General features: G+C 31.4%; 2 long non-coding RNA genes across 2 annotated transcripts; both read right to left on the bottom strand.

Moving 5' to 3' along the window:
* Positions 1-288: 288 nt before the first annotated feature.
* Positions 289-2,217, bottom strand: LOC120278436. The gene is made up of 3 exons (XR_005541734.1): positions 2,147-2,217; positions 1,309-1,361; positions 289-356 (listed from the first exon to the last, which is right to left on the bottom strand). It is a non-coding gene; the product is annotated as an uncharacterized LOC120278436 (long non-coding RNA).
* A 6,724-nt stretch (positions 2,218-8,941) lies between these two features.
* LOC120278435 lies at positions 8,942-10,196 on the bottom strand. The gene is made up of 3 exons (XR_005541733.1): positions 9,999-10,196; positions 9,348-9,449; positions 8,942-9,188 (listed from the first exon to the last, which is right to left on the bottom strand). It is a non-coding gene; the product is annotated as an uncharacterized LOC120278435 (long non-coding RNA).
* Between the last annotated feature and the right edge of the window lie 675 nt (positions 10,197-10,871).

Genomic DNA, 10,871 nt, shown 5'->3' with positions numbered 1-10,871 from the left:
AATGACAAAGTATCTTAGATGGTACTAATGGCTAACACACCAAACAAAAGAGCTAAAGTTAGGGTTATGTATGGCCACCTGAAAAATAACAAGCAAAAGGTCATTGACAATTTGTAAAGTAAAAAGACTATATAAATAACATTTTTTTAGTTTGCACACAAGCTATCCAAAATCAATCCATTGAATATATAGAATATGGAAATTTTTAAGAGAGAATTATTTCAAAAAAAAAAAACCTGTGCATGAACTTCTCAGATCGACAATTATCGCCTGCAACCATAAAAGCTACTTAAACATGGAATCAGACGTAGGCCTTTAGGATCCACAACTTCCATGTTGCATCTATTACTCAGGCCCTGCCATCCATTAATAACCACACTGACTACATGAGACTTAACAATGAAACCTATTGATAAAACTACAACCACCAGATTTCCTAGAGAAATTAACCATAAGAAAATATTATAAGAAAGAATATAAGAATTTAATTACATAAGAAATCACTGGTGATATAGAGAATGAAAGATGGTAATTACTCATGAAATAGTCTTTAACGCAACAGGTTGTGACAGGTTGGGCAAAATTTAGCAACTAAAGAGCCATGTATCACTACTCAAATTAAAGGTTACATAGGAATTTTCAAAAGACTAAAAAAATTACATAGATATTGTTCAAATGCACCAATGGGAAGAAAATGTGTGTTTAAAACATCTTGAAATTATAAAGCGCTAAGAAGAAAGGCTCCTTAACTATTATTTCTCATAAGGTCATATGACAAGACAAGAGTTAAATGATTAAAACATCAAAAAGTATGCCATACAAACATCCATTATAAAGAAATATCATCAAGGTACAGTTCTAATATATGCAGATACTGTGTTTTGGATTAAACAGGATTTAGCTAATAGAGATTGGTAGGATGCATGCAATAGGATCCTGCTTTTAACTCATTATACTCTAATTTTCAATCACCACCATGACAATGCACTAATTGAACTATGTTCTAACAGAATATCATTATCAATTAGTTACCCTTCACAATAATCTTATCCTAGCATAATATTTGATGGTGCATATAATTGATAGATAAGTAAATTAAAACTAGGTATGAAGTACAGACCAAAAGCGTGTCCCTTTGTCAACAATGTCTTGATCTTAAGCTAGCAAGTGTGAATCGTCTTAATAACTTCATCCATCTCATTTAGCTTTGGGGTCATCAACTTACTAAAACTACAAAGAAACTAATAAATCAAATTTTTAAAATGCTACTAGAAGATGAGATAGTAAGAAGTAAAACAGAAGATTTACCTCTGGCTCCCACCAATGTGTCCAACATGATCTAATCCAAGATATTGAAGAATCTAGAAGAAGAACTTGGATGAGAAAGATGATAATGCATAAAAATTACTCATATAATACATATTGAATGTAATGAGTCTCACCTATCAATCATACTCATTATAAAACTTTTACAATATATCAACAAATTAATCAAATTTCTAACCCTATGACTTTTGACATAAGGAAAGACAATCTAATTAGTAGAACCAACTAAGCCAATTCAGATCATAGAATATTATATATATATATATATATATAAACCTAGCAAGTCTTATCATGGACTAAAATGTTCTCTACAGAATTTAGACATTGCCATAATCTCATATAATCAAATTGCAATAGCAATATAAGAGTAAAATCAATAGTATTTGATCAGGTGACTGTCAAACTAGGTTCCATAATTCAAGTATCTCTTTCATTCATAGCTAAAACTTCCGGAGTAATATTGTACAATGTGAATATAGAAAAGCCTACTTACAATGATGACTAGGGACGATAACCAATTACTCATACACAATGAATACAACATATGAGTCTCCAACAACTTGCATATACTGATATTACTGCCTAATTGCATTTACCATCCACCACCAATGCAATAAGAAGTCATGAATAGAAATTACAAAAATAACATGCATGCTCAGGAATACAATATTATCACATATTAACAAGGATAGAGAAAAAAATGGAATAATACCCTGGAAAAATATTGACATCAATCTATTTTTATTAGAAGACATGAGTTAACAAGTAATAGTTTCAACAAAAATGTATCTATTGAAGAAAAAGTGATATAGACTACTACCAAAAGACTCCAGTCATTAGCAGCAAGCTCAGCTTCCAAATGACGAGTGACATTGTTATCAACTTCAACTATATCCTTTACATAATTGAGTGAAAAATGAACAAAAAAAAAAAGCATAAGCAATAAAGATGATAAGAATAAGAGTTTCAGCACTAGAATGAAAAAAAGATGACACACATTCAAATGATATGAGATAATAAAATGAACATACAGAAATGAGACATGGATTCAAAACATGGGAATATTGTGAATAGTATCGGGTACAAGATTCTAAATTTAACATCACTAAAATGTACAGAAATTTGAACATCTATTATCTAGAAGCTTAATCTGACTAGGAAAATAATCATCTAAATCTCTGTTCATGGCTCCTTTCGCTGGTCAGTGAGCTTGATATTCCATTTGAGAGATATCACAAGCTCAGTTAATAAGTCAGAAGCTCACATTACCAAAAGTCTCTGATGATAACTCATCCAAATACCATAGATAAAAACATACCATGTTTTCAATAAGCTACAAAGTTTATGGGTTACCATATTTAACATATGTCTGACATTAGAAATTTTAGATATATTTTATCTTAACTGACCAAGGAATTAATTTATGCTGAATAATGAGAAATATATATATATATATATTCCCTTCTTGCTCTCCCTCATGACAGGATTCATCAACATTTTTGACCATGCTAATGTCGAGACAAATCTTATAAACATATGAGTAGACAAGGAAAAAGCCACAAAATAAGTCAGTTATGAAAATGTTTAAGACTTAATAAAAAATTGCACACTCCATCTTTTCTTGAAAATAAGCCTGGAAACAATTTAATTCATGTATTATCCCCAAGCATCACTAATTTCCAACCAATGTGATAAAGCTGATATGCAAACATGATAGATTGAGAAACATGAATGCCCAAGATTGGAAAAGCACTGTCCTTCCAGAAAAATCATATTTTGGAATTGATATCCATGCTAACCAAGTAGATTGTCATCTAAAAAAGCTTGGGTGTTAAAATTGAATGCCAAATCTAGAAAGCCTCCAATCGTACTAGAAACCATAGCCTGCAATATAAAATGGGAAAATTTCAACAAGATATGGATCTCAAGTTACTTAAACACTATAACCCCACAAGATAAAATATATGACCTTTAGCCGAGGCATGGTCATAGTAGGACGTGCAACTTTTGAATGGTATGCTATTGCCCATCGTTTCAATAATAAAGATTGTGTGTAGGGCATAACCTCCATCATGGCTTTACTTGAATGGCTATTACCTCTACCCAAAATGAATTCAGTAGGTAACCCATCAACAACCTAAACTGACAGGATATGTTAATAAGGAAAAAGGATGAACCCAACCAACTGAAAATAGTATAATATCTGAACAAAAAAAAAACTTACTATCTATTAAAAGGCAACTGTTGTTAATGAACAGTTGAAACATACACCAGTACAAGATGATCAAATGCTGGAGGTATTTAAATCCTATAGCAAAAAAAAACATTAAATAGAAGGAAAGAATATCAAAGTAGGATCAGGTCAAAGACAAGGGCAAGAAATAGTAGACAATTCCAAGAAGAAACTAGGTAATTATGGGAAAAGTCTTCAATCATATTGGATAGATTCAAGCAGCAAGTCAATAATGCTGAAAATTTCTAAAGGATAAGCACCTTAAAAACATTTAAAGCCTTATTTTGTACAAAAGTAAATGCTACAATTAATCCAAAATTAAAGTTAATACAACAAGAAAGAGCAAGACATTTAAAAATGTAATTCATGTTACTAGATTGTAGAAAATTATCTAACTCAGAAGGAAAAAAAGAAGTAGCTCTTGAAAATATAGCAACATCAATATACAAAAATCACCAACTACTGAAACATAAAATTTATTCACACAAGACATCAAGCAAAGAGGTTTTCCCAATAATCACATCACACAGCAACATAATGGCAGAACAAACCCCATAAATCCACTTGCTAGTATGTATAAAGCATAATAAGCGCAGAACTATGCTGAAAATAATGCACAACCACATCAATGAAAAGCAAAATTCCATATCATAACATGGATTTAAAATTTTGGAAATTAAAATACTTCGACTGAATATTGTGATTCACTAATGCTATGTTTGGATTGAGGGCTAGCGAGGGAAAGTAAAGTAAAACGAGGGTTTTGGAGGGTCAGAATCGGCCCTTCCCTTGTTTGAATTGATATTTTTAATTTAACGAAAGGAAAGGAAGGGTTAACTCTGACCCTCCAAAACCCTTTGAACCCCTCCTTTTCCTGGCCCCCCGATTTGGGGTGCCGGGAGAGGGAGAACCTCGTAAAGATTTTAAAATTTTTTAAAAGACCTTATTACCCTTAATTTTTTAAAATTAATTACATAGCACCACTTCATAAGTTTTTTCTTTCACTTTTTTCAATCTAATTTTATTTTAAACAAGTATTCACATGACATCCATCACAAATCTTTGTTTTTATGTATTTCTTTTTGTTTGCTTATTTTTTTATCTGTTAGTTTATATTGTGTTTTTTATTTCTCAATTAATCCTTAGAATAATTTATCTTAATAGAATTCTATTCTTAATATAATTCTACTGTTATCCAAATTTTATTCGAAGTATAAATAAAATTAAATTTTTTTTTGAGTGAAAAAAAACTAATAATTATCTAATTCAACATGATTATTATGCTATGAATTAAAATATTAAAATAGGTTTATTAACAATATGATAAAGTGATCTTGTGATGATCCATATAGAATTGTAGGAGGAATTGGGTTTTAAATCATAATTAAGTAATTTGGTGTTGATAAAGGTATAATTGGTAAATCATATTATTATATATCATTTCCTTTTCTTTCCCTTCCGTAACCAAACAAGGTTTTTTAGAAAACTCTCATTTTCTTTCCCTCCTTAAAATTTGTTTATCCAAACGAGGGTTGAACCCGTCCTTTCCTTTCCCTCACTTTCCCTCCCCTTCTATCCCCTTAATTTCCCTTCAACTTTTGAATCCAAACACTATGTAAACTAAAAAATGTTTTACTATGAACAGAAAAACAAAAATATATGTTGACGCTCTCCGAATATCTTATGATTTATGCCAAAGGACAAATCCAAAAATAAATATTTATATAGTTTTGATTCTATAAGGAATGTATGGCATAGAAAATCATGATAAAAATCCAAGGACTAAGCTAACAACAGTTGGACCTTCGAAAAAAAGAACCTTAGCCATAGTGGAATCCTAAGAAAGTCTAGAGCCATGGGAATGACAAATAAAATCCATAACAGCATCATTAAATCCTTCTAAATAAATAGATTTACCAAACTTGTCAAACCACCAACTTAAAAAAGAAAGAAAAGACTTATTTAATATATAAAAAACCTCTTGTGAATTTTCTTTTCACAACGATGCCATCACCCATTGTAGTACATAAAATATGATCAATTTGAAAATTTTATACAAAATAAAATCTCACAATGTTCTTTTCATACATGTCCAAGTGATGGATAAAGAAGAATTTTAACCAAAAAAAAAAAATCATAAGCAAGGTTAAGAAGCCAAAAATTAAAATATAAGCAACACCGTACCAAATTGTGAGATACATACTATTATTTGTACTCCCTACTTTCCTTATAAGAAAAACCATTCATTATCCGTACTCCCTGCTTTTCTCCTAAAAATACCATTCTAATATTACTGAAGACAAGTTCCAGCCCCTCATTTTTTCTCGAACATATATAGTTGAAGCAAACAAATTTGTAAGGCATAACAAATCATCACCAATCTTTTTTTCTTCTTGAAATTAATAATTGAAAGCAATCAATTTGTTAGACTAAACAAATCCTCACTTATCTTAGTTTGTTCTCCAACTTAAAAACTAAAACAAACCAATTAGTACAAATCAACGCCCATCTTATTAATAGGAAACAAATGAGTGAAATGCCATGATATCAAAGTGAATTATGATGTATGTCAAAAGCATCTATACTAATGTTCTCATTAATCCTCTTAAGGTATGAAATCACCCAATCACATATCTAATCAAAAGAAATGCTTTTAACTTCAATAAGGTAAACTAAATATAGTTAGTAATAGTAATCGCCCTTCATATTCATAAGCATGAAAATAACTGATTAGAAAAAGAATAGATCAAACATGTCTTAACTAGGGGGAAAAACACTTCTATAGCAGCATTCGATCAAAACAAATCTCCTCCACAAATAGTAATAGTAGTAAAAATGACTCCTGATTGTGAGTCATCATATGAAGATACTTATCAGAATACCGTGGGCCATATCAAAGAGAAGCAAATAAAAATTATCATATTGCAAAACAAGGATAACCACACTTGGCCACAAAAAAGCTTTAAATAAACTAAAACAACCTAGTTACATGATACTGAGTCTAGAGAGAAAGAAACCCCAAATTCTCAAATTCTAAATGAGCCAGAAAACAGTTCAAAAATATTGAATTAACTAAAACAACCTAGTTACATAATAAATCAAAACATCATTCATTCATATTCCTTAATCTAGACACCCTCTACACTATGTTACACACATCATCCATCCAAGTTTCCAATGTCCTCTCTGCATCAAACTAAATCCTTCTCTGTAGAACGAATTCTATTGTATTACAATACCCAAATATTTGATTAACTTCATACTAACACTGTAACCCACTTTATGTACTATACTCTCCCTTGCCTTCCAATACCACCTGAAGAGCATGAATTCCCAGCTACAACTGAATCTTCAAAAAAAGAATTGTGAGGTTTTTTCATTTAATTTTTGTTTAAGGATCATCTTTGATGTCGTGTTGTCTTTTTTATTTTTTATTTTTTTATATAGCATAGATATGTGTGTGTGTGTGTGTGTGTCTGTGTGTGTGTGTGTGTGTGAGAGAGAGAGAGAGAGAGAGAGAGAGAAAGAATATATTTCATGGGAAAGCTCTTGGATATATAGTAATTGAGACTAGAGTACAACACTGCATGCGTGGCTATTTGTAATTTCTTTTCTTTCAATGTAGGAAGTATGGTCTGAAGAACATCCAGAAAAACAAACTCTCAAGGTTTGGTTGGAATATATATATATATATATATATAATACTGTATATCATGCTTCATATATAGAGGTTCTCAATTAGATAACCAGCAAGGTTAATAATCTATAACTAGATGAATTTTCAGAGTACACTGATAAAAATACTCTAAAAAATATTTAACATATTACAGTTATATTGTTAATTATAGTTTATTTTAAGAAATCTTGATTGGATTTGGGCCAAACTTATAACTATGGCATTATTTCTATTGTTTTGCAAATTATCCTTGTGTTGAACCAAACATTCATGTAAAATAAAATAATTCCAAACATTCAAAACCACACCTATAATTTTCATTCCCTTACGTGCAATGTTGACATCACTTGCCTTAGATGGCTATGTGTATCACATAAAACATGGTTCATTTTCTGTCCAAAACATAGAACATGTAACAAACAAATCCAGCATATCTATGTAAATTAGATAGTCATTCCTGAACCTTCACTAATTACTTACAACAATTGGTTGACACAGACCAAACTGAACTTAAGAAAAATAGTTTGGCTTTTGAATTGGCCACAAGTTCCCATGTATGGAATTTTGAAACTAAGGGAAGTTACTAATTTTATTTGTTTATGTGGAACTTCGAAAGTAGCATTTCTACATCATATGTTTAATTAAGCAGAAAATTCTATGTTTGGGCATAAACAACTGAGGGGGAAAGAGAACTCCAATTGAGCCTTAAGCTCCAATTCCAAACATTTAGGATCAAGTTCTACTGCATGCTCATATGCTAACAACCTACATCTGTTCATTATATTAAAAGTTTGATGATTTGATAATTACTGATGATATAGCTTAATATATATATGTGTGTGTGTGTCATTTTTATGCATCTGATCAACAAATAAAATTTTTTTTAAAGAATATAGAATGTAATTTAATTCTTATGGGTGCATATATATATACATTGAAAAACCAAAAGAGCATCACGATTTCATATTTTCACAAAATGGTATTCTTGTATAAATGCTCATGTAACATTTTGTTATTTTCTTCAAATTCTGAAGGAAAAAAAGACAAAGAGATTACCTTATTTGAGTTTGATATATATAGAAGACACTAAAAGGGGATAAATTTGAATGGTGCACCAAAGCTAGTTATAATAACAACGTTAGTAACCAATAGTGCCTGAGGGAAACGGCTAAATAGAAAAATAACACAAACAGACAACAGAATCAGGTATCGTGTTTACTCATTGTCAAGTTAAAGAATGCTCTCTAATTTATGTAAAACCTGAAACTTTTTCAACAACTCAATTCATATAATAAGCTTCCTGCTAGGCTTAGAGAAGTGCATGAGCCAAGCCAAGAATTTTTATGATTTTCCCGGAGACAAACAATTGAGAAAATCAAACAAGATAAATTTCTCATCCTAATTAGAAACCTGCAATCACCTCTATCTAACTAATCTTTAAACAAGTGCGTTTGAAGCAGTTGTTCTCCCAAGAAAACACTATCATTAATTGTCCAGCATTTCCAACCAGTGTTATTTAACATATAATATCCTATGTGTGCCGATGATGAGCATGGGTAACATGATAATATACTCAAGACTTTCCATGGTCGTATCGAGCAAATCCAATTGATAGAATTATCTTGAGCAACACATCTCTTTTCAGTTCCCACATTTACTCACAATTTTCATTTTAAGCAAAAATTAGAATATAGAAACTGGATAGTTGATTTATAAGCAATATAAATGAAATCAATTTTACTCGAAAGTAACTGAGGACAAGGGAATTAGATAATTTACCAGATGTTGCTCATGTGGCAGACACCTCTGAAGGATGAGAGATATCATCACTCATTTTTTCATGTGGTTGGTTAGATGATGTGGAAACATCCTCCTCTCCATCCAAATCATCATCATGCATTCTTTTTCTTCCTTGACCCAGCCTTTGCATTAGAACCGTTAAAATACCAGGGTCTACTCCAAAGAAAATAATGAATTCTTGCAATGTCAAACTATCTGGATAATAATGCTTGTAAACTGCCTATTAATAATATTCAGATGTACCAAAAGGTTAGTTTTACTTTAAACCCGTGCCAAAAGGTTATTTAAAGAAGTTAAGAACTACATACGTACCTTAAGGTTACTTCCTGCAATAATTTAAACAGCAATGTTGTTGTCCACAGAAGTAATTTGCTGAAATATTGTAATAGACTAGTAACCACCAGGCTCAAGGTCCTTCATGAAAAAAAAATAGATGTGAACATAATATGGGGTATTGTTTCAAAACAACTAAGAGAAAATGTGAACATTAAACTCTTTGATTTCTAACTGGTTCTAATTTCACTCAAGGTGGAACTGAATTAAGTTTTGACTTTGATTACGCCTAAATTGACCTCATATTATTTAATTTTGGCACAAATTTTGCTCAAATATTAGCTACAATAAATCTGGTCTTGAATGGATCAGAAATGTTAAAACACCAGGGTCTTAAACTCAAAGCCCCTCCCTCACACATGAATATATAGTACAAGCTCGATCATAGTACTGTACCAACAACATCACCCTAGTCCACTCCGAGCCCCTCATATCCTCACAAGTCACAACACAACACATCATCCCCAAATCACTTCACTTCTCTCTAACCAAATAAATCCCCAAATAAAATCCCCATGTCCAAATAAATCACCAAATAAATCCTGATTACTAAATTAAAAAAAAATGAAACAACTAAAATCCACAGAATATGCATCCAAGCACTAATAATGGAAAAGAAGACTTACTAACCATGGAAATTTAAAGACAATCCCCATCCTGATTAGTGATCAACACACACGTAAGGCCTATGCTCCGACCATGAAGAAGGAAATCAACAACTAGAAAATCGAAACCACTGATGTCTATGTTGTTAACCCAGCCCAACAACACTCTCATCTCCTTAATTTCATTGTTCACCCAAACACTCATCCCCTCCACCTCCAGACACGTCACCACACATCATCTCCTTGTTCAAAAATAAAGATAAATCTAGTTGCCCATGTGTTCAAACAAAATAAAAAACTCACTCATGTTAATGGTTAGTAGCCATTAATTTTGACATTGAAACCATGTTAATGGTTGGTAGCCATTAATCTTGACTTTGAAGCCACCTTGTGTGTAATTAAAGCTACCCATGTGTTGTTTTCATCCAAACTCTTTGCCTATTAAAGGGGAAGATCTTTGGATGATGTGGTGTGCCAAAGTTCATAAGTGCTCTTATGAACAAGCAAGAGAAAAAAAATCAAGAGAGAGTGAGTGTAATAGTTCTTGAGCAAAAATATGATAAAATCCTTGAAGTATTCTTAGAGGTGTAACACACAAAAGAGAGTGTGTGGGGTGTGTTTTTATACTCTTGAACAATTCTTCATAGTGGGTATTGCAGTGATAATAGGAAACAGGATGTAGTTCACTTAAGGGTGAACCTATATAAATTATGGTGTCTTGTTTCTTCTTTACTTTATTCTCTTATTTTACTTTATTTTTATTTCTTGTTAAGTGGAATTTAGGTTACCTAAATCTAAAAATTCCTAATAATTGGTATTAGATCCTAGTTGCTAAGAAGAACAATGCCTAATGAAGAAGGATCCACTCTAGAATTTGTGAAATTCGATAGCACGAATT

This window comes from Dioscorea cayenensis, chromosome 16, assembly GCF_009730915.1.
Source record: "Dioscorea cayenensis subsp. rotundata cultivar TDr96_F1 chromosome 16, TDr96_F1_v2_PseudoChromosome.rev07_lg8_w22 25.fasta, whole genome shotgun sequence".
NCBI lineage: Eukaryota > Viridiplantae > Streptophyta > Magnoliopsida > Dioscoreales > Dioscoreaceae > Dioscorea > Dioscorea cayenensis.
This window is presented reverse-complemented; position numbering and strand designations above follow the sequence as displayed.